At 38.8% G+C, this 22,500-nt stretch overlaps 1 long non-coding RNA gene across 1 annotated transcript in view; it reads right to left on the bottom strand.

The window, feature by feature from the left end:
- Positions 1–24: 24 nt before the first annotated feature.
- Positions 25–22,500, bottom strand: part of LOC138007646 (uncharacterized) — a 22,922-nt gene continuing 446 nt past the window's right edge. The window contains exon 2 of the long non-coding RNA XR_011124083.1: positions 25–1,048. This is a non-coding gene — a long non-coding RNA (uncharacterized lncRNA). The remainder of the gene's footprint in view (positions 1,049–22,500) is intronic.

Here is a 22,500-nt window from a genome sequence, read left to right as displayed (position 1 = left end):
GGAATAAAAGAACTGAAACATATACATGATATATTGTTGATTTTTAATTTGGTTAGTTATTTGCTCTATCTGTTGCTTACTTCAAATTCGTAATAATCAAAAGCAAGTGAAAGCAAAACTTTGAAAAGTTAGGAAAAAGGATTTTATACTCTATTCTTCAGAAGCCATTTTGCGGGCTCTTGTAAGTGTTATTTCTTTTGAATGATCAAATAAAATGTTTTTTATTTAATTTTGAGTCTGTTTGAAGTGATGAATCCAAGTTTTGAGATTATTTTGGCACAGTCCCATTCAAGTTCGACAATTTGAGCAAGTAGCACATTTGGATGAAGGGGCATTTCCTTTTTTATCTTATTAATTTTCCCGACATTTGAACTTCTTCTTTTTCTTCTTCCCCTTCTGGTTTTCCTGCAAACTGCAGACTGCCTACAAATAGCACTGATAAGCACCATTTAAGTCTAAGCAGCCATTACAGATTGGGTAGCTTTCACTAATGGTGACTTAGGGTTAGCATGTAGTCCATGATCTGCAGTTTGCAAGTGCCAGACACCGCTCTCCTTCAATGTCTGGCTCATCCACTTTTTCAAATTTTTTTTATTTACCATCTTCCTGCTCTGTATTTGATGTAGCTGTGACATTAACAGCTACATCTACCGGAATCAACGTAAACAACGAGAGGATGTCAAAGGAGAGAAGCTCGTCGTCATCCTGAAGATTGGCACCAGCAATGCTTCCACAGAACTCAGTGCTGTTCTTGACGGTATAGACGGAATTACCTGTCTGGGATTTTACAATCTTGGCCGCATGCTTGGAAAGGTTATACGTTGGGGACAACATGAATAAAACGATGGGTGGTAACGGGTTCCTTCGTTCTTGTGGATTTTGGGTAAACCATAAAATCAAAGAGGAAGACCGTCTGAGCTATGGAGATGTCTGTAGAGTTTTTCCCCGATTGTCCCCTCCCGTTTCATGTCCCTTTCCGTCTGGCCTGGGAGATTAACTGTGCCAAAGACCCACTCAACCTGGATGACGGGGCGTCACTTAACTCTCGCTAACAAGAAAAAATGACACATATTGAATTTTAATCAGCGTCTTGTTTATGTCTGTGCTTTTGTATAAAATTTTTCTCACTTCTCTCACTTCCCCTGAAGAAGGTCCGTGATTGTGACCGAAACGTCAGGAACACTTTTATTGTAAATAATTTCTGAAACACTTTTAACCACCAGTGTAACTTAATAAATAGATATATTTTTAATGTACCCACCTGATGACAAACCCAGTTTTAACAGAAGTTTACTTCTAACGTCAGGAATTTATATTTTAAATTTCTGCATTAATATTGATTAAACATCTCCATCTCGACATGCCAAAAAATATGCATATCCCGTCTACTGGCACATGTCAAAGTATAAAGTTGTTTATAAGACGAAAAAATTACCTTGCCTAAAAACCCACTCTATAAATGTCATCTTCCTTCAACTAGCTACCAAAATAAGTTTGTTTACGCATGTTGGCAGCTTTCAATATGCCAGACTGAGAAGTTTACCTCTACCTGTGAGAAATTTATACTTTCAATTTCAGCAAAACGAAACAAATGGTCAATTGATTATGATTTTTTGGCATAAGAGATCTCGACATGGCAAAAATATGCACATGCGTTGGCAAGTGTCAAAGAGCAAGTTGCCTTTGATGACAACTGATGAGATTCTTAAAAAATGTTTCGAAATTCGAAAATATCAGACATCAACACGAAAGCTCATTGGAGAGGTTTTGTGGGCATGTTGACTCCAAAGGCTGTTTTTCCGCTCAAATCCTACAGCCTTCCCCAACATCATTTGCCAATCAAATTATCATGCAATTGTTGAAATCTTGCCGTAAATTCTCTAAAATTTTTATTTTCATAAGGAAAATTAAGAACGGAAAAGGTAACAAGTAGGCCACAAACAGAATGACTGTAAAATGGACATCAATTGTTAAAACTGAATAAAGACCTCATCAGTTTAGTGATTCATGCACGCGATCTCACTCACTCACTCACTCACACAACATTGTGCATTACACGCTAGCCCATAAGCACATAAAATTATCCAGCTGATTTCAGTCGCCGATTCAGAGGAGATGTAATCATGGACGCCCAGTGGTGTGAGGGTTTGAATCCTTGGAGCGGCATGGAATGTTGTGGAAGCTCAAGTAAGTGGCACAGTCCATTAATAGTAATGTAAGGGACCGAAAGGAAGCATTCAAAAAGCGTTCATTTCACCAAAGTGTAAAAAAAAATGAAAAAATTTGCACACCGTTTAGTATTTTTACGCACAATTTCCCACAATATTTGGCAAAATGTTCAGCGCTATTTTCCATTTTTTTCCCACTCTACCACATGCTATGAGAAAGGAAACCATGCAGTTTAAGAAAGCAACAAGCCCAGAGTGTCACTTGGCATTAACATTGTACTGAATGGCACATGGGATCTCATTCAGCAGAGTTGGTGACATTTTTGGAGATGTGGCTCTGACTGCCTTCCAGATTCTTGCCAAAGCTATCAGTGCTATTGTTGCACGGCTGTACGATAGATTTCTTTGCCTTCCAAGAAACGAAGAATGGAAAAAAGAGCTATGCTGCTTCTTAAAAAATTGGGAAGATTGGGAGTTGCTGTGTATTTGGCACTTGCGACGGTTTTTATGTGTATATAAGTTCTAACCTGAAAATTTTCCTTAGTTTTAAGAAAAGACACTCTGTAACCACTACGGGCCTCATAGAACACAACAAACAATTTTTGTGGGCTAGGGTAGAGGTGCCAGGGTCTATGTATGATTCCACCTTCTTGAAATCCTGTCCCATTTTCCATGCATTTGAAAATGGAGAAGTGTTGCACAATAAATCATTACATCACCCATAGAATGCAGAAATTCCTTCGTGACTGTTGGAGACAATTCTTTTCCACCTCGTAAATGGCTGACGAAAGCTTTCCCTGACAATACTTGAGACCCAGCACAAATTAATTTTAACAAAGAGTCTGAACAAGCATATGGGATGCTTAAAGGACAATGGTAACTGCTTTACAAACAGGTTGATTGCAATAAGAAAACCATTAAGCATGTTATTACGTGTGCCCTTACATTCATAACATTTGTATACATGTGAATAATTTGTGCAACGGGAGGTGGAGGTTGCACATGCAGGAGCTTGATCTCATTTGTGGTATACACCATGGAGTTAGTGATAAAAATCAAGTTGACTGGCTGTGGACAATATCATAGCCAAGAATTATCTTTAGCTACCAGAAAGGAGTTTGAAAGTTCACTGACCAACAATAATGCTAAACTGGAATAATGCTTCATTGACATGGAACTTAATGTAGCAGTAAATGTAGTTTAACACATTTTCCCTCTTAAACAGGTTAACGATAGAAGCCATATTTATTTTTACACAGAAAGTTACTTAAACGTGGGGTGCTAGAATTATTTGTCAAAATCTATCTTTGGATTTATAGTTAGACCAATTAACCGTCTGACAGATAATCTGTCTACATGGATTAACTTGTCTCTAGTTTGTATAAATCTGGTCGATGTTGTGTTCTCTGACTCAAGCCACTCTGGCAACAAAAAAAGCAAATACTTTTTAAAACACAAGAGACACAGAAAGTGCCGATGCATTCCGAAACATCAACGACTTGCCAAAGAAAGGCAGGTGAATGAGAAATTCATCAAAAATTCATCAAGCCATCAACTAACTGACAACCAGGTTAGCGTTCTATCAAAGAGTCTCATTCATCATGACACCAGTTTCTAATGGAACCAGAATTACATGTAGCAACAGGTCCTCTTGGATTTCAAAATGTTCACAAGGAGAATGCAACTCCAGTACAATTTTCATGGGAAAACTAAAGGACCACATCCGCTTCCTCTTTAATCAAAATTGATGCCCTTGGTTTGACTGTCTGTTACCCTCGAAAGCTACAGTGTACCTTGAAAATGTCAAGGTGCAACTGATGGATTTGCCAAAAACAACACCCAACAATAACCTGTCGAGCAACGAGGTGACAGCTTTGAAGTAATGCTTACAAAACTAGCTGGAGTCTTTTGTCTGGTTTAAAACGTGAGGCATAGACCCGATAAAACATGTTCTTCACTAAAGGCAAAGCAATGAAATTGCTTAGAAAAATCTTCAAAAACATTCTTTTAAGAGAGCCGCCTCAAGTTAAAACAATGCATCAAAGGAAAGGGTTATCCAAAAGCAATGATAGTAAGGCCTCTGTTAGGGGTGAGCTTTGCCTCCAGACCTGCGGCCCATACAGAAAACAAAAAAAGTACAAGAGTATATTGCCGTTTGCCAGCAGTCTAAAATCTTAAACAAACACTGGTGGAGCACTGGAACCTGCTAAGCAATCAACAACGGTTAAAAACAATTGTTATTCAACCACCAACTACATGTACATCATACAAAAAAAGAAAATCTCTCAAAGACATGCTCGTAAAGGCAAAAATATAATTTGCATGATTTAATGCAACACAACTACTGAAACCACACGTTTAGTCTGTGCAGACCTGCCTCACACTTCCTTTCAGTAAGGCTCCTTGATGCTGGATCTGCATCTGCACACACTCAACATACATAGAGTAAGACCAAAAATAGGACAGAACTAGCAACATTTTATAGTGGTCTGCATGAACAGGAAAACACAGAGGACAACACTCCCTGGGATTCTAAGTTGACAACATGCCCATGTATACAACACATGAACCTCGTCTAGAATAAGGTGGACGTCTAACACCAACAATGCACCTGCTTGGATTGTACACGTCGTTCACGTCGTTTAAAGCTCAAGTCCCATTTACCTTTTCTATGCACCTGTTGTACCATTTGGACCCACTCAAGTATGGTTGTCCAAAGCATGAACCATCAAAGTCCTTGCAACCAGTCACCATACCAGCTGGTGTGGCTCTGGCTCCTGATGAAATAATGTCTCTCATCAGATGCAACTGCTCTGAAGGCACCATAGTCCCGCAGACAAACGCTTATTTTCCACATAAGCTTGCAAATGCTTCCATACCATGTTTTTTTTTGCATTTCATTGCAGTATTGGGTATTGTTTTTCATAATTTTTGATGACACCCGACCAGGTTTGGGCGTTAAGAAATATTAAGCGTTTAGTTTCCCCTTTAAATACAGTCTTCCAGTCTCTTCTTGAATTGGGTCCCTGTGGTAAATTATGCCTGCTATGTCATTGGTGATTTTTGCAAAATTCTGGGTGAAATTTTTCCCAAAAGTGATTCCTTGAGCTTGCACACTTTAGTATTATCAAGGAAACAACTCAAAATGATGCAAGCACTACCTGGAATCTACTGACTATTGATTTATGGCCTAGAGACTAGTGCCCAGGACCCGAGCATTATTCATCATTCAAGATGGCCGCTCCCTTGCTCCTCTGTAATAAATGTATTTTTTTTCTTAACAAAGGCTCGAACTTTGCCTCCAACGTGTGTTATTTACTGATTTGTATTATAGAATGGAAGATTTAATTGCTGGCAAGCCTTAGCGAGGCAGCAGCCTATTCTTGATATTACCGAAAAAAATCAAAATTTGTGGAATGTAAGATCGGAAGCATGCGCAGTCGATTGTGGTGCTTCATGTCTATAATCCGGGGTATTGATACCCATGATGACGTCACAAGCACCTGGAAGGGAATCTTACAGCCTCTCAGCAGTTCAAGTCGAGTAGTTTTCCAATGGATCGTAATTGATTATCATTCTGCTTGCCATCAGTCCAGAAGGTGAGGTTTGTTTTTATTTTCTAGATGTCTTTATTTGCTTGTGGAAGTATTCATCCATGCCATGAACGGTTCAGTAAGAGATCTATGTGTGTTTGGCTGCTTTATTGTATGAAAGGATTTTGCAGATTGGAGGCAAATCATGCACATTGTTCCTCGCCCGTTGAGGCAAATCATTTACATTCTTCCTCGCCTGTTGAGGCAAATCATTCACAATATTCTTTGCCCATTGAGGCGATAAATTTGATCGTTCAGTCAAAATGTTTGCCCATTGAGGCAATAAATTTGATCGTTGACTCAAAATGTCTTCTCTTTGAGGCAAATAATTTGATCGTTGAATCGTACAATAGTTCTTTGTCTGTCGAGGAGAAACAAAAGCTTGCAACCACAAATGTCCCAGATGCAAAATGTAAGTTGAATTCACCCGTTGAGACCACCAAGATGGTCAAGTCCAACTGTTTATCAACCATTCAGGGAAAAGAAAAGTTGTTCAACATGGTATTTGTTGTGCCAACGGCAAATTGTTGTTGTAAGACTGACGATGAACATTCACAGCTTCAAATATGAAAAGCGCCAACAGGGTGTGGTGAATGCAGATGAATCCTCTTCCTTGTGTTGAGCATTGATGAATAATTTCACTACTTACAAACATGCAATTGTCATTCTTAGAAATGCTACTTTGGCTATTTTCAGTGAATCAAAGTGCTCGTTTTATACTTTTGACCCCCATGCTAAAAACTCTGATCGTATGCCATATTTTCATGGCACAGGAACTGTATTTAAATTTGGAGATCTAAGTGCAGTAGGCATTTGGAGCTCCCAATTAAGTTATATGAGAGGTGGGATGGAACCCCATGTTTCTTCTTCAAATACAAATGTTGCATTAAATTCATCAATATTGCGACTAACAGAAAGGTTAGCGGCTGTTGGGTTGCAACCAATGGACGTAGGTGGACAAGGCGATTGTTTTTTAAAAGCAGTTTCTCATCAAATTCATGGTCATGCAGAGTTGCACTTTAACATTCGAATAGCTGGAGTAAGGTATTTAAGAGATCATCCTGAAATATTTATCCACAGTCTCACTGATGAGACATGGGAGAATTACATTAATAGAATGTCTACTTTAGGAACTTGGCGTGACAATTTACTCATACAAGCTGTGGCCAATGCCCTTAACCATGTAATACAAATTATTTCATCAGAAATAAGTTCTGAATCTATTATTATCATGCCCCTATCTGAGGAAACACGACAAAATTATATAACCATTGGATATCTTTCTGGTCTGCATTATGTGTCAATAACACCTCTGGCTGAAAGTAACATTCAAAATGGCCAGCATCGAAACAGGCTTTATGTAGCAAAACATCGGTCACTTGAGACTTTAGGTGCTGAAAATACATGTACCAGGATGGTAAAAGCTCAAGAATATAAGAGACAAAGATGTATTCATTTAGCTGGAAATGACAAAAATGTTGCAACACCAAGAACGCGACCACTTAAAATGCAGAATGTCCAGGACAGACCGAGCTTATAAAAAGTAAAGCAGCAAGACAAACAGTGCAACAGACCACTGTTGAAAAAGAGACCACATGTAACCACTTAAGTTCTCTTGAGAGTAATGAAGAAACAGAACATGTTAAATCCTCAACGGAAAGAGAATGTAGAATTCAATTGTAAGATGATTGTTTCAGTAAGGAAATAGTAAATACACTTCAACACACTGAGACCACATATCAAAAAGATACTGGATGTAACCAGTTTACATGTAATTCCCTAGAAAGTAATACAGAGACATGTAAAAGTCTATTAACTTATTACTCCATAAATTCAAATGCAAAACAATCTCAATACCTCTCAAATTTTAACCCCAGTGTGGATGGATGTTTGCATGAACAATCTTGGGCGAAGCAAAATATAACAAAATTTCACAGCTGCATGAAATTCAATATGATACAATGCACTGTTTGTGAGGAACGATGGCCGCTGAAAACCACCCCCAGAAATTCAACCAAATATATTTGTGTAAGATGTTCGAGGGATAAAACTTTTCCAAAGAAATTTTCAGCTGAAAATAAAATGATTCCTTCACAAGTTCCACCTGAACTGCAGGAACTAACTCTGACTGAGGAAATGTTAATTGCACGTGCATTGCCTATCATGAGAGTTTACGTAAAACCAGGAGGTCAAAGAGGTTATTCTGGACACTGTATTAATCTACCGCAAGAAGTTAAGGAATTGGCTTCTCCTTTATATATTGCTAGTGCTAATTACCCTTACTTGCAGTCGAGGACTGAATTGCGAAGGGCGCGGCTCACAACATCGGGCTGAAAGCATACAAAGGCGCCTCTGGCTGCCGCTATACAGTCCATGTTTGATGTCGGAGCACAGCACCACAGCTAGATGTCAATTAGCTGTGAGTCGATTTTGATGAGGGAGGAAAACCGGAGTACCCGGAGAAAAACCCTCGAGTCAGGTTGAGATCGACTGAAACTCAGCCCACATGCTGGCCGAGGCCAGAATTAAACCCCGGCTCGCAGTGGTGGGAGGCCTGATAGATAACCACTAAGCCACCCTGACTTTGCCGAGATTTCCTAAAGATTTACCTATCATTATTGTGGGAATGAAGGGTACAGAAAACACTGTCAAACATGCAAGGGTCAGAAGGGCAAAAGTGCATGCTGCTTTGTGGTGGCTTTTTACTAACAACCCATACTATCAAGGTTTAGAAATAAATTTAGAAGCTTTAAATTGTTTGCCAGAAGATGGCATGCCATCAGATCACACAGAGGAAGAAGTTCTCCCAGATAATGAAACTTTGTTACCAGAGGAGGATAAAGGTTACAACCAAATATCAGAAAAAAGTACTTTTTTGCCTCTTGGAGAACAAAAGAGCAACAGATTGAAGCTATAAGAAAATGTATTTTTGCACAAGATAATCCCATTAATTGACCTTCTATACGTGACCAACCATTAAATGAATATCAGACATCTCATGTAGCAACCATGGCTTTTCCCACATTATTTCCAGATGGAAAGGGTGATCCTTTAGATTAGTATTATTAAGAGAGGTTTCATTACTTGAAAGGGTAAAACACGTCTAAAATTACTTTCTAGGGAAAAAAGTGAGAAAATCCGAGCGGAATCGAAAAAACTTGATGAAGATGTGATGTTGTGTAATACCTGGTAGTCAGACAAACGCAGGCTCATCACAAAAACGTTTCTTACCTTTTCGCATACGTCTAAGCTTCGGAATTGATCCAAACTTTCCACAAAAACGTTTTTTTTTCTTTTGGCTTTATACTTAGAGAAATTTCGCTTTCTGGCGAAAAAAGATTTTAGTTTAGCAACACAAAGCGCCATCATTTACCATGTTACGTCAAACTGAGGTATGTGAGCTGATAACTGAGATTGAGTGAACCAATCAAAACACGAGAAATGCATCATCCGAGGTTGAGAATTTCATGTTAGTTAACCTCTTATTTGATCCAACATCACTTATGATGTAATTTTATCTTTCAGACACTTATATTTGACCAATATGGATAAAGGTAAGTTAAAGTATGGCTTTTCCTTTTCTTCTTCTTTTTTTTCCCTATACATATCATTATGACCTACATACATGTCATGTCTAATGTAATCCTTTCCTTTTTCTTTAGACGAGAACATACCAGTGGATATCACACAAAGTATGTTCTATCAATTCTCCTTTTAATATTATGGTTTTATAGAACAATGTGGTCATTAAAATAAAGAACATGATAACACAAGATATATTTACTTTTCCCTACTACTTTCTCAACAAAATGTTTCATAACATTTAAGAATTTAACTTTTGATTTGGAATTTAAATTTAGATACTCCCTTCTTCTACATTCATCAATCACATATTAATTCATTGTTCACATAATCTTGAACAATATTATCCCTTAATTTCACCAACAATCTAACTAATATTGTCCTTGATGTAAGTTGACTCCTTGACAAAAACCACCTGGTGTTTGCTGTCTGCTAGCACTTGTGTCACCATCATTTTGAATACCACTGGATTTACATGTAAGCCAAAAAAAAGAAGATTTCAAATCTAAAGATACATAATTTATTGAAATAGTTTTGAATGTTAAATTAGTATTGTAGGAGTCAACAATAATATTATTGTTACTCTTGTCTCACAAATTGGTTTGTAAATCATAGGTGGAGAGCTTTCATGCTATGTCCATGGTCATACTCCAGTCAAGAACTCTGGAGCATCCAGATATGTCACCTGTCAGTTACAGACAGAAAAACAAATCATAAAGGCCATTTGTTGTTCCCCGGACAAGATGGCACCACTAAGAAGTGCAATGAACGACAAATTCCCAGTAAAAATAAAAAAAATTGAGTACAACGAGAAGTTTAAGAACATTGTTATAAAACACAACACAACAATCACTCCATCTAGGGAGGCACTACAATTTGGCCCACTGGATTCTCTCGAAAGTCATGTCACCATTGAATCAATGCAGTTCACTTCTCCTCAACAAATAGTTAACTTAAAAGCGACAGTTAAATGTGTGTCGGGATCAAAGGTAGTTAAAGCCCAAAAAGGAACCCTCACCAAATCAACTGCCACTCTAGTCCGCCCAATAGGATCCGTTACAGCTGTCTTTTGGGAAGAGTGGGTTGGCTGTATTTAACTGGACAAAACTTACATTTTCACCAATTTGAGGGTGAAAAAAACACAATTACAGAGGACAAATATACCTCAACACTGCCAAGGAAGGTTTCAACTAAGAAGAAACTACTGCATTTGAAGAACAACTAGCAGAAATGGAGCTTACTGTCATGGACATGACTACAAAAATTGCTTCTATATCCATACTTGGGAGTCAAAACAGTTTCGTCATATTATGCCTGCACCGCCTGTGGCAAAAACAACTGAAGCAAGTGGTCAATTGCTCAAGTGCAATTCATGTACATGTAAGCTCAAACAACAAATTACCATACTCCAGAAAGCAAGCATTGGTATGTCCAATTGTTTGTACAGGACGCCAACACACAAGCTAAATTTTATCTCACTGTCTTTCACCAACAACTGGCAAAAATATTTCACGCAAATAAAAACCAACTCCATGCTAACCTGACAGATGACAATGTAATGAACATCTTGTTAGAAACAGATGCATTAGACATCACTTACAATTTAGCTGATGGGAAACTTTTGCATGTAAATTGAACTTCAATTGTAAATCAAGAATACTGCGTACTACATGTAAAGGAGAAGGAAAAGCACTCCAAAGACACTATATTCTCTCACTTTCTATTTGTTTTGTAAACAAACTATGGTGTTTTAACAGACATTCATGTTACCTCGTTGTTTAAGTTGCAGTTATAGTCAATAAATCGTGTACTTTACTCATCTTACTTTACCGCAAAAATTGTTGACTACACAAGTCACAAGTCAAATATCTGTAGTTAATATTACCATTTTAAAATAGCATTTTCATTTGATACACAAAGTTCAAGTTTAAATACGAAGATTTTAAGAGTTACAGTTCCTAGTATTCTGTTCTAATAATGATGAGACAATTATTTTTTACCTTGGGCAACATGTAATAATGCTTTTTTCAGACTGCGATAGTTGTTAAAACTTAAAATATGTTAATATAGTCCATGTAACCAGTCAAACTCATGTTAATTCATTTTGTTGCATTCAAAAGCCTTCTACAATACAAGAACAATCAGTGACAAATGAACTATAACAGGACAACACTACTTACAGTAAAAAAAGTTTTCTTCCAGTTTGTAAAAAAATATCATTAACTTGTTCACTGGAAACGTCTTGAGCCCGTACTGAACATGAATAAAACCATTTACAAGTTACTGAGTTTGTTCAATGAACTAGGGCCATAACAATTTTAGTAAACTAACAAATTTCATTTTAGAAGCAATTAGTGCGTTGCGTAAGGCAATTCCAGTCATAGACAGGAACAGCTCAACAAATTTCCCTCATAAAAAAAATACCCAAATTACACATCCCCTCCCTGTGCACTTCGTTTACATTGTTTGGTTTTGTCAGTTGTCTTCTGATAAACTGGTAACCTCAAAGAAAGGATTACTTCTATACCCTAGGGACGGAAACATATAAACGTCCATGAAGCCAGGGCAGCAACATTGGCATAATCTCTTAAATGCCGTTTTTGAAAGGCATCCTTCGTACCCTTACCAAACCGTCTTGCCTCATCTTATTTCATCAATATCCTCTTCCATGTCCAATGCCAGCACTTACTTTCACATTGGAACTCCTAGTTTATTTTAATTATTTTAACTGTTAACTTCATGTATATTTAGCTTTTTTGAGCTAAAATCGCTACTTCTCAGACGCTCAAAACAAAAATGCGAAAATCAAATTGAGTTTTAGTATATATATTTCATCTTTTATTTTAAATAGAAATATAGTGTTTACCTTAGAAATGAAAAATTGTCTTTTGCTACAGTTATAATTTGGGCGATTATATGAGGTGCAGCCTTATTGTGGCACACTTATAACCCTTAGCAACCAGTGTTATTTTAAGTGGATATATAACTGTGATGACAAAGGTGAACTGACGGAGGCAGGCCCTGCTTGCATTGAATCAGTGATAAGGAAAGAGTATAAGGACAACGTTTATGTTGATCTAGTTGATAGATTGGGAAAGAATCCAGAACTGATCATCGAATGCCATAGGAGCTGTGTATCTACATACACTTCTCAGCAGCACTTGAGTCGTCACAAGAAACGAGAAGGTTGCGCCAGTGTTTCAGCAAGTCAGCCATTGAAAAAACAATGCCGCTCAGATGTACCAGTATTTCAATTCAAAGGTAACTGTCTTTTTTGCAGGGAGTTGTGTGAGATAGAGAAAGACAAGAAGCATCCAGGCCGCTGGAAGAAAGCAGTGCTTGCCGGACTGCGTATGCAGGTCCTGGCAAAAAGGCATTCAAGGAGTCTATATTAGAAGCCTGCACAGAACGCAATGATGATATTGCCAACCAAGTGAGAGTTCGCTTTGAAGGGGCTTTAAGTGATTTGCACACAGAAGATGAGCGATATCATGTCAACTGCATGGCAAGCTTTATGTCTCCTAAATCTATTTCTGCTGCCAAAAATGCTTTAAAGGAAGACGAGAATACAGACACTGCATTTGATGAAGTCATAGCTGAGATGTTGAAAGATAGATCACATTTGTGGAATTCAGTTGAACTGTATCATCAATACCAGCTATTTGGCGGGAAAGCACTTCTGCAAAGATCCCTTCTTGTGAGGATTCAAGATCACTTTTTGGATGACATTGCAGTACTCTCCTCACCTGGACTGTCAAGTCTTGTGGTGTTTCGACAGAATGTGTCGACTGTATTGCATCTCGCTGCTGACGTCATCTTAGATGTTTTTGGGGGGTAGACACAGGAAAAAATTGAGAATCTAATGTCTAACAACTCAAGGAAAACTCGAGTTCTGAAGTATTTTAAGCTTATGAATTTTTAAAACACGAAAGTTACTACATTGTAGCTTTGATGGGACGGTTACACTGCGATAAAAAAAAATTCAATTTGTCACAAAGCTTTGGAAATTGCAGAAGAATTGAGGAACACTAACAGACATGGCATTGACAGAAAACTGTAGTTTGGTCTGGTTACAGATCTCTGACGCCTCTGATCGCCTCTGGGGTATCTGGTATTTGCAGTCACACAACACTTCTTTGAGCAGTGGCTGAAAATACATTTCCGTCATAAATTTTCTTGCATTACTCTAGAAAATGATTATGACAGAAAAGATAGAAAAGAAAAAGGAGCTGTGTAGACCACTCAGACAAGGAACAGTCAGATGTCTGCGAAGTGAAAAAACGGAAGCAAGAGTCGAGGCCAAAATCAGTTCAGATGACTATGGCTCAGTTTGCCAACAAGAATTCCTTCAAAGAAAGTACCCCCGCCACAGTTTCCACAGTGCAAAGCTCGAAACTAACAGTCGATACTACAATAGAGGTTTATAAATACGGCCACTCAAAGAAATCTGGCTGCAGAAATACCCTTTTAGTGATGTCAGACAATCACTGAGATTTGTGTGCTCTTAGAAAAGATCTCAGAAAAGAATAATTATGGATTGACAACTGATGCCGGAAGGTACCAAATCCGCGACTTCAATATTGAAATTGGTGTCGCCTGTTCTGAGAAAAAGTACATGGCCAACACGCAGACGGAGTGGGAGAATTTAAGGATCCGTTTTTACAGTGGTGCAGGACAATATTGTCTAATAGGTGAGTAACAATTCTACTAAATTATTAATAAAGTGGTCACTGGTCAAAAAAGATGTTTAAGTAGACAATGTTCAGTAGACAAAAATACAAGTTCTCCTCTCCAATAAGTTTTTCATCTGTAACCTTGTAGAGAAAACTAACTCAATTACGGCCTTTGCCATTTTCAGCAAAAATCTCCTTGTGGCGGAATTCAAATATCAAAGAGGAGAAGACCAAGAAGGGTGAGAAGATTATTTTCTAAGTTCTTAACTTATCACTTCTAACTTTTCTTTACCCTGCACAAAAAGTGACCACAGTAATTTACTGTCAGTATATGTCAATTTACAGATGTTGAAGTCCACTATCCTGGATCTTGCGCAGTTACAGAACTACACATCATGTGTGGAAAATGCCGAGTAACTAGGGCTGTCAACAGACTGAGATATCATCAGCACTTCAGGGACCGTATGTATACTTGTTGACAAATTACATTAATGACATCAATCAATCTATGTATCTTAAGACAAGATTATAATACAATTTGTTTATTGTGTGTACGACCTGTGAGAAGATATTTTAGCAAATGTTAACATCAATTTAACAGGTGTAGGAACGGGGAACAGGGACCGGGGATCTCGTTTGATGTGAAGTCTTTTGCCAAGAATCTCAGAAATTCAAGTGCTTGCTGGATCTGGTGCAAAGGGATGGATCCAGCTTAGCAGCATCTTTTTCTCAACCAACAGTATTATGCATCGAAGGGAAAACCATGTATGTCGCAGATACAGCGGTAGGAGCTATTAAAGTCATCACTCCAACGAATTCCCTGTGTAAATTCCTCAAGCTACTTGATTCGTTATGCAAAATGTTCGGAGTACATTGGCGTGGAGTTCAAGCAGAATCGCACTCTATCGAGGATGCCATTTCCACTTTGAGTAAACTGACTTTGGTAGTTGATTTTTGGGAAGATGAGATTCAAAAGAAAATGGGACGAAAAGCGGCAACTCAGGGACCTCACGGAACAATATCATCAAAGAGTAAACACAGTGTTGAAATTCTCAGAGTCATTATGTTCATTGAGAGATTTTCTGAAAGAGGTCAACCCTAAGTTCGACAGCTTTCTCAAACTGGTCGCCACCTTGACACTTGTTGTGGAAAACTTTTTCAGCCAAATGCTCTCTAGAAACGACATGCCGACTGCCTTGGAGTTTGCATATCTATTTGCGCCCACCATTCACGAGTCATTGAAGCAACTCACTGACAGTGGCTTTCTCTACTACACTTCCCCACACTTTTATTATGAAGTACCAGATGAGATGAAACTCCCTTTTCGCTAACTGCCATCCTTGTCCGTGCCATCATCAGTAGAAATGGCAAAAGATGATCAGAAGTTAATGAGACTGGAAGGAGAGCTTTGGTAAACCAGTTCGTCAACTAACCGTCCGGAACCAGAGTACCAAAGACAATGTCGGCACTCTTCCATTGTTAGCATACTCAACACCAAATCCTCCACCAAGGCCTTTAGACTTTTCCGCTACTGATGACCTCTCCGCATCTGTTGCTTCTAGGAACACAGAGACGCAGCCTGAGCCTCATACTGTAGCAAACATTTTATTCGAAGCCAATAGTGAGTTGATACTGAAACATGATGCCCTTCCTTGTTGGAACTGTCGAAGCTGACATAAGCGACGAAGAACAAACTGACTTTTCTGATGTTCAGTTATTTGCTCCCTCATTTGAAGAGTGTCTTCTTTTTACATTGAACGGAAAAGCACAAATTCACCAAGATGCTATAGCAGGCAAAGTGGACCTAGGAGAGGATACAACTTTGTTAAACTGACAGAGATGTCGTACGAGACATTTCTTAGATATCAAAGTGAAGTGGAAGATTTTCTTCCAGACAAAGGAAGTTGCGAGGAGACCAGCGACCTTGACTCCGAAGATGAAAGCCAAGTAGACGTGGTCTTTGGCAGAATGTCCTTGTGTACATCATTGGGAAGGAGTGTCATTCGCCCAGACCATTTGGACCTCCGAGTAGAGCTTTTCAAATAATAGCGTAGATGGCCACAAAATATACACTATTATTACTCCATTGCTGTTGTGTCTTCAGTGACCTCAGTTGATGTTTTAATATTACTGCCATATTAAATTTGATACAAGGCGTTCACTTTTAACTGGTAGTGCCACATCAATTTGTTATTTATTGGGGTCATTACCAGTCTAGCCATGGATAGAGGTTGAATGAACTGCACCTACAAAAACTGAAAGTCGCACTGGTCTCAGTTTTCAATAAACAAAGGTGTTATGCGCGTGTATAATTTCCTTTCAATTGAACAAGGACTAATTCCCTGACACAATTCCTCTTTGACGAAATTCCAACAGGCAACATAAGAACCTTGTGAAATGCTGACATAGCTGCTTGTGAAATTCAGACAGGGGGCATGGACACCCCCAGTTGCTTGCTGCAGTTGTGGTTGTTAAACTGAGTTGGGCGTGGCAAATTAGAACTTTTACCAAACTGACAAAATATAGAGGGAAAGTAATCACTGATATATGTGCAAAATAATAGGCAGGATAGTTTTTATTGCTCTCTCTTTTTTTGGTAGGTAGCTGAAGGCTTGGTGAAAGATTGCCAGTTGGAGCATGTACTGATGTTCATTACAGGGGCTGACCCTGTTCCTCCTCTTGGGTTTGGAAAACCCATTACAATTGCTTTCTATGACCAGGATAGTGAAAAAAGGAGGCTTTCATCATCTACCTGCAGTCTACAGCTGAACCTGCCACGTGGTGAACAAGATGTCAATGCATTTAATGATCTGATGGTCATCGCACTCAAGGAAAGCTGTGGCTTTGGAAAAGTGTAATCACCACATTCAGACTTAATTTTCTTCCAACATTGCTACTGTTTTTTTTTTTTTCACATAAAACAGAACTCTTCAACGTTAGAAGAAGTTAGTGCATTTAATAATGATCTGAAGGAAAGCTGCGGCTTTACCACATTGAGCTTTTTACAAACATTGTCACTGTTCTTGTTATGCTTACAGAAAATAAATCGCTAATACAGTAGATAGTTATTGTTAACATGGTAATCCATTGTCACACCCAACATTGGGGAATGGTCAGGTAATGGATTTTTCTCTTCAACTTTATACCAACATAGTGTGTACTCACTACTGTTTTCTGGAACATACGTACTGAATGCCGAATTCGATGAGTGTTCCAGTGTTCACGTGCCTTATCCAAATCATTTTGAAGTAACTCTGCAAAACAAAACCACAAGCATTCGGTCTCCAAAGGATCAATAGTGTTCAGGTGGTTTTGATGAATCAGATCTTGAAAAAATTAATCCACCATGTTGAATTACAGTATTTCGCCTATAAAACGACCAGTAACCTCTATACGCTGGTTTCTTGGCGAAGAAACAAAGCGATGAGCATGCTCATCATCACGAAAAAAAGCCTGAATGGCAGCCATTGTTCCGTTCTTAGTTCCTAAATCTGTGAGAGAATGAAGATCAAAATAAAAACCATCAAAAATCCCAAATCAGGTGCTGTATATATTCATGACAATTTGTGACAAGTGCTTCTTGTGTTTTTTTGAACAGGCAGTTCATTAATGGGAAGATTCCTTGGAAAACACAACCAGGAAAGTTTCCCAAATGCCACCATAATAGGAATAAAAATATTCAGCAACCAACAAATTCACGCAGTCAGTAGTTACGAACATCTGTTTCAGCTTTTTTGGAACAGAAAAGCTGAAGAACACTGACACCCCCAGCTTTGCCAAATGGTCCAAGACAGCAATACCTGGGGTCGCCGTGAAAGAGTGGTCCCTTAAAAAAATACCTTCCAGTTGAATCACGCCACACATCTGATGGATCATAAGTCAACAACAGGCGACAAAAACAACAAGCAAAACAAAAAGCCAATACAGTCCATCACGGCTCTTTGAGCATGCTCAATGAGCATAAAAATCTTCTTTGCCTCTATGAGGAGCTCCAAAATTTAACCCTTTAATGCCCAATAGTGACTTATATATTTTACTCTAACGCCAGACGATTTTACTCGTCAAAGGGAGACCCCTTGGGCACTAAAGGGTTAAAGAACTATCTCCTTTAACCCTTTAATGCCCAATAGTGACTTATAGATTTTACTCTGTCTAACGCCAGACGATTTTACTCGTCAAAGGGAGACCCCTTGGGCATTAAAGGGTTAAAGAGGCCCGAAAATATGACGCAAAACAAAAAGAAGAAAATACAGGCTACGGAAGATGCCATGCAAGCCAAAATTACTGAGCTAAAGAAATGCCAAGAGGCCCTAAGAAAGAGGCTGGAGAACCTGGTACAAAACACTGAGATAGTGAGACAACTAGATGTCAACACCACACAGCTGGACTCTTCTAGTATCCAGGAGCTCATTAACACCATCACGCCACAAGATGACGTAGAGGAAGGCTGTAGTGGCGCTAAAGGTCCTGACAAAGAGGCAGACAGCTACAGTGCGCAGCAGGTCATCCTTCCTATTGATAGCAAAAGTGAACTCTCGGCTGAGGAAGGCTGTAGTGGTGCTAAAGGTCATGACGAAGAGGCAGAAAGCGAGCAGGAGGACATCCCTCCCAGTGATGGCGACAATGACTTCTCTGATCCCTTTGAGGAACACGGCAGTGGCAACGACAATGGAAGCGCATACAGCAGTGACAAGGGCGAGCACAGTCCAAGTAGAAAGCGTGCGAAAATGGACTAAGAAATGGAAACATTAACAACTACATGTATATACCGTTCATGTTTTGACAAGTGTTTTTCATCATTTATTAAAAGCGAAAGTTGAGCAACGGACTTCTTGCATTACACTTGAGACGCAGCGTGGAATTTTCTTGGCCGAAGAGACTTTGCTCAATAGTGATGAAACACGAGCGTTCAAGTTTCGAGGCCCTGGTTGGGTGTGATTAATTTCAGAGTCACACTTCAGAGTAACCAAACTAGTTAAATTTATTTGTGAAACAATACTACATCAAGAGAACATTTATCATTTAGATAACAATTCATCTAATGTATATTTCTTGAAATCAAGTTAACTTGAAAACTCTCATGCAGCAGTTATCACTTTTTGAGAATTCTGCTGACCAAACAGATCTATAGTTTACAACAAAACAGAAGATGGGCAGAAAGCAGTTTATGTATGGGTGTTGGGATCACACTTAGTCATAAATGTTTCTCCGGCTATTTAAGCCATGTGGTCTACAACATGTGTTTCAGGCCTTCTGATATTATGCAATGGTGTGATTTCAGACAATCGACCTCAAATCGCATCTGATCGCACAATTCACAAAAAAATTGCATAATTCACAAAAGAACAAATTCATAAAATAAAACATAAATCAACAAGTTTCTTAGGAATTCCTGCATAGACATGCCATTTTTAAGATGATTTACCTTGAAAAAAGGCTAAAAAACCTTTGTCACCTTCGATTTCGTAAACATTCGAAGTTCAAGGCTTTATTTTGCATGTCCGGGCCCTGGCATGAGTCTCATTCTTAAAGAGCTGCCTACTAGTGTACCACAAACACGCCCTTTGTTCAGATTAGCCAATCTGAATGGCTGATATATACATGTACACATCACTGAAATGATGACACAATAGACCTTTTTCGCTTGTATATTTTGTTTTTTTCAATACAGGTCATGTGATAATACTCTTTTTAATGAACAAAACAAAGGACCAAACTCCTGAGTATTATCACATGATCTGTGATAAGTTTGCAGTGAAAATGCCTGCTGTTTCTTTGATAAAGAAGGCAAGTTCCCACCTTCCGCCGAATCTGAGGCTCACAATCAAGCAAGAAAGTACCTCCCAAGTATGTTACATGTGGACAATGGACTGATGTTTTGCTTGTCGTGCAATATTGTGATTGACCATCTTCGGAAGTCCGTGGTTGAAAAGCACCTTGATCATTTATTTGGCACGTTAGCTGTGTCCCTTCAACTTTCCACATGGTGCTTCGATAGTGCAGAAGACCTCATTTTTTTTATTTATCCCAACTAATGTCAATCAAGATACATAATTACTGTTCCTTTGTGTTCAAAATGTCTTTAGGGCAGCAAAAAAGTGTTTTTCTGACCCTGAAACCTTATAAAACAAGCTTAAAATTGCTCAGAAAAAATTTGCATAATTTACATTATTTATTGCATAATTAGCCTTTCCAATCGCATAATCTGCCCTGCAAATTTTGCACAATTTGCATTTTTTCATCACACCCTATCAGAAGGTATGAACATTGAAACAAATTGATGCACATTACAAAATGCGGACTCAAGTGATGTTTTGGTTTACACAAATGATACTTGGATGCCAAGCTGACACCTGTACGCATTGCGGACCTTTGATTCCAATCAACAACTGATATGATACGATACAATTCATCAAAACTGTCATTAATCCTGCACGGCTGTTCTCTTAGCATATTTTTGACATCAGTAATACTTGTCTAATTAAATACTGGGATAGTTTTTGCTTAAGCAGAGTGCCTTCAAGTGGACCTACATGTACTTCAAAGTGACCTGAATATTACAACAGAAGAACGCAGGCTCAGGAAAAACCGTTGGCATTGGTCATCAGTCGCTAAGTAATAGTCCTAGTGCTGCTTAACTGGTAGGAATCCGTACCTTGGCCATACTCGACTGGTGACTAGTAGGAATCCTTACCTTGGCCATACTCGACTGGAAGGAATCCGCTCATTTATTTGGGGGGTTGGTGGCATTAAAAATGGAACGTCCCTTTTCAGCGTCACAACGCCAAAATCATATAAGAACGTTCAGCCTCAGCTCCAAAATTAGACGATTTTATAAAAAAAAAAGAGTATCATTTGCTTTCTGGGGTTAGAGACAGCTCCGTTAAGATATATATATTAGGGAGCTTTAGCAACCATGGCGGCAACGGCAATTACATGTGAATTCGCCTTATTGTAATTGCTTTACGACTATTCCAAACATTTTAACGTGACAAAGGTGAGGCAAACGCCCAAGAACAAAACTACCTTGAATGGAGCTCAATTTGGGGGAGAAAATTAAAATTTATCCTCAAGCACTGACATCCTCCATAAAACCTCAAATTTGGTCATTTCACATTGTTGTTTTGCTGACAACAGCAACGAAATAGACATAAAGGAAAAATGCACATGCAGAGCGTGCAAAGCTATTGCTTTTGCTCACTAAATATGCAAATTTGTGACGTTCTCGTTGCCGCCGCTGTTGTCGTTGCTAAGACCCCCTATTATTGTAGGTGATGACACGCCAGATCTGAAGAGAAAAACTAAGCGTCCCAACAACCCATCATATCTCTCGGGACGATGCAGAAAATAGTAGGTGAGTGAACTTTATTTCTCTGGCTGCCCATGTAATGGATTTCGTGCGGAAAAGTCGCGATTCGAAGTTTTTATGGTACATTTTCCTCAATCACTCTGAATCGGCCGTTACAACTGTCTCAAAACAATGCATTCGAGCGGCAAGACATAAATGTAAATAACTATCTGGAAGCTGCCTGGATTGATGTTATGGTAGCGTCTCAGAGACTTCTTGTTGCTTCTATTTATCGCCCACCTGATAATACTAAATTCTTAAACCTACTTTCCTCTACTATGGATCGCATATGGATGAAACGAACCAATATAATTTTATTGGGGGACTTCAACTTTAACCTTTTGCCAAATGCTCAGGACACAAATTCTTCAATCGGGAAATTCCGTCAACTTTTGAATAAATTTAATCTAAAGAACGTTACAAGGATCACTGACACCTCCACAACGCTAATTGATCTGATTGTTCTGTTCTGTTCTGAAAATTTCTCGCCAAGGTGTTTGTGATTTGGGAATTTCAGATCACCACTTAATGCAGTCGTAAATCTCAAAGGGAAGCGTCAGAAACCAACGCTCAAAGCAGTCTATGATTACAAAAAAGTAGATCTCGACTCAATAAGATCAGACTTTGCTGCTGCCCCATGGAGTATCTGCAATGTCTTTGACGATCTGGACGACGCCACTTGGGCTTGGGAGTGTTTATACAAGGATATTATGAAATCACATGTCCACGTTCGACGTGTGAAGATAAGAAGAGGAAGCCTACCCTGGATGAACTCAACAAACGCTATAAACTCCTCCTTAAAGCACAGCAGACACTGAAGGGCTCGCAAGCCTGGATGGATTATAAGAAGGCAAGAAATCACTGCACCAAACTCCTTAGATCAGCAGAATCAAATTACTGGCTATCAAAATTTAACAAGGCAACCTCTGCTAAAGATTTTTGAAAGACAGTAAGATCCTTTGAGGGAAAGCGGATAACTACAAAGATTGGTCCAATTAAAGATAGTTCCGGAGTTATTCATTCAGACGATACATCAAAGGCCAACGCTTTAAATTCGTTTTTTGTCAATGTTGGAAAATCTCTTTCGAAATCAACACAAGACTCTTCAGTAAACTCTCCTTGTCAGTCTGCAAGAA

Source organism: Montipora foliosa, chromosome 6 (assembly GCF_036669935.1).
Source record: "Montipora foliosa isolate CH-2021 chromosome 6, ASM3666993v2, whole genome shotgun sequence".
Lineage (NCBI taxonomy): Eukaryota > Metazoa > Cnidaria > Anthozoa > Scleractinia > Acroporidae > Montipora > Montipora foliosa.
This window is presented reverse-complemented; position numbering and strand designations above follow the sequence as displayed.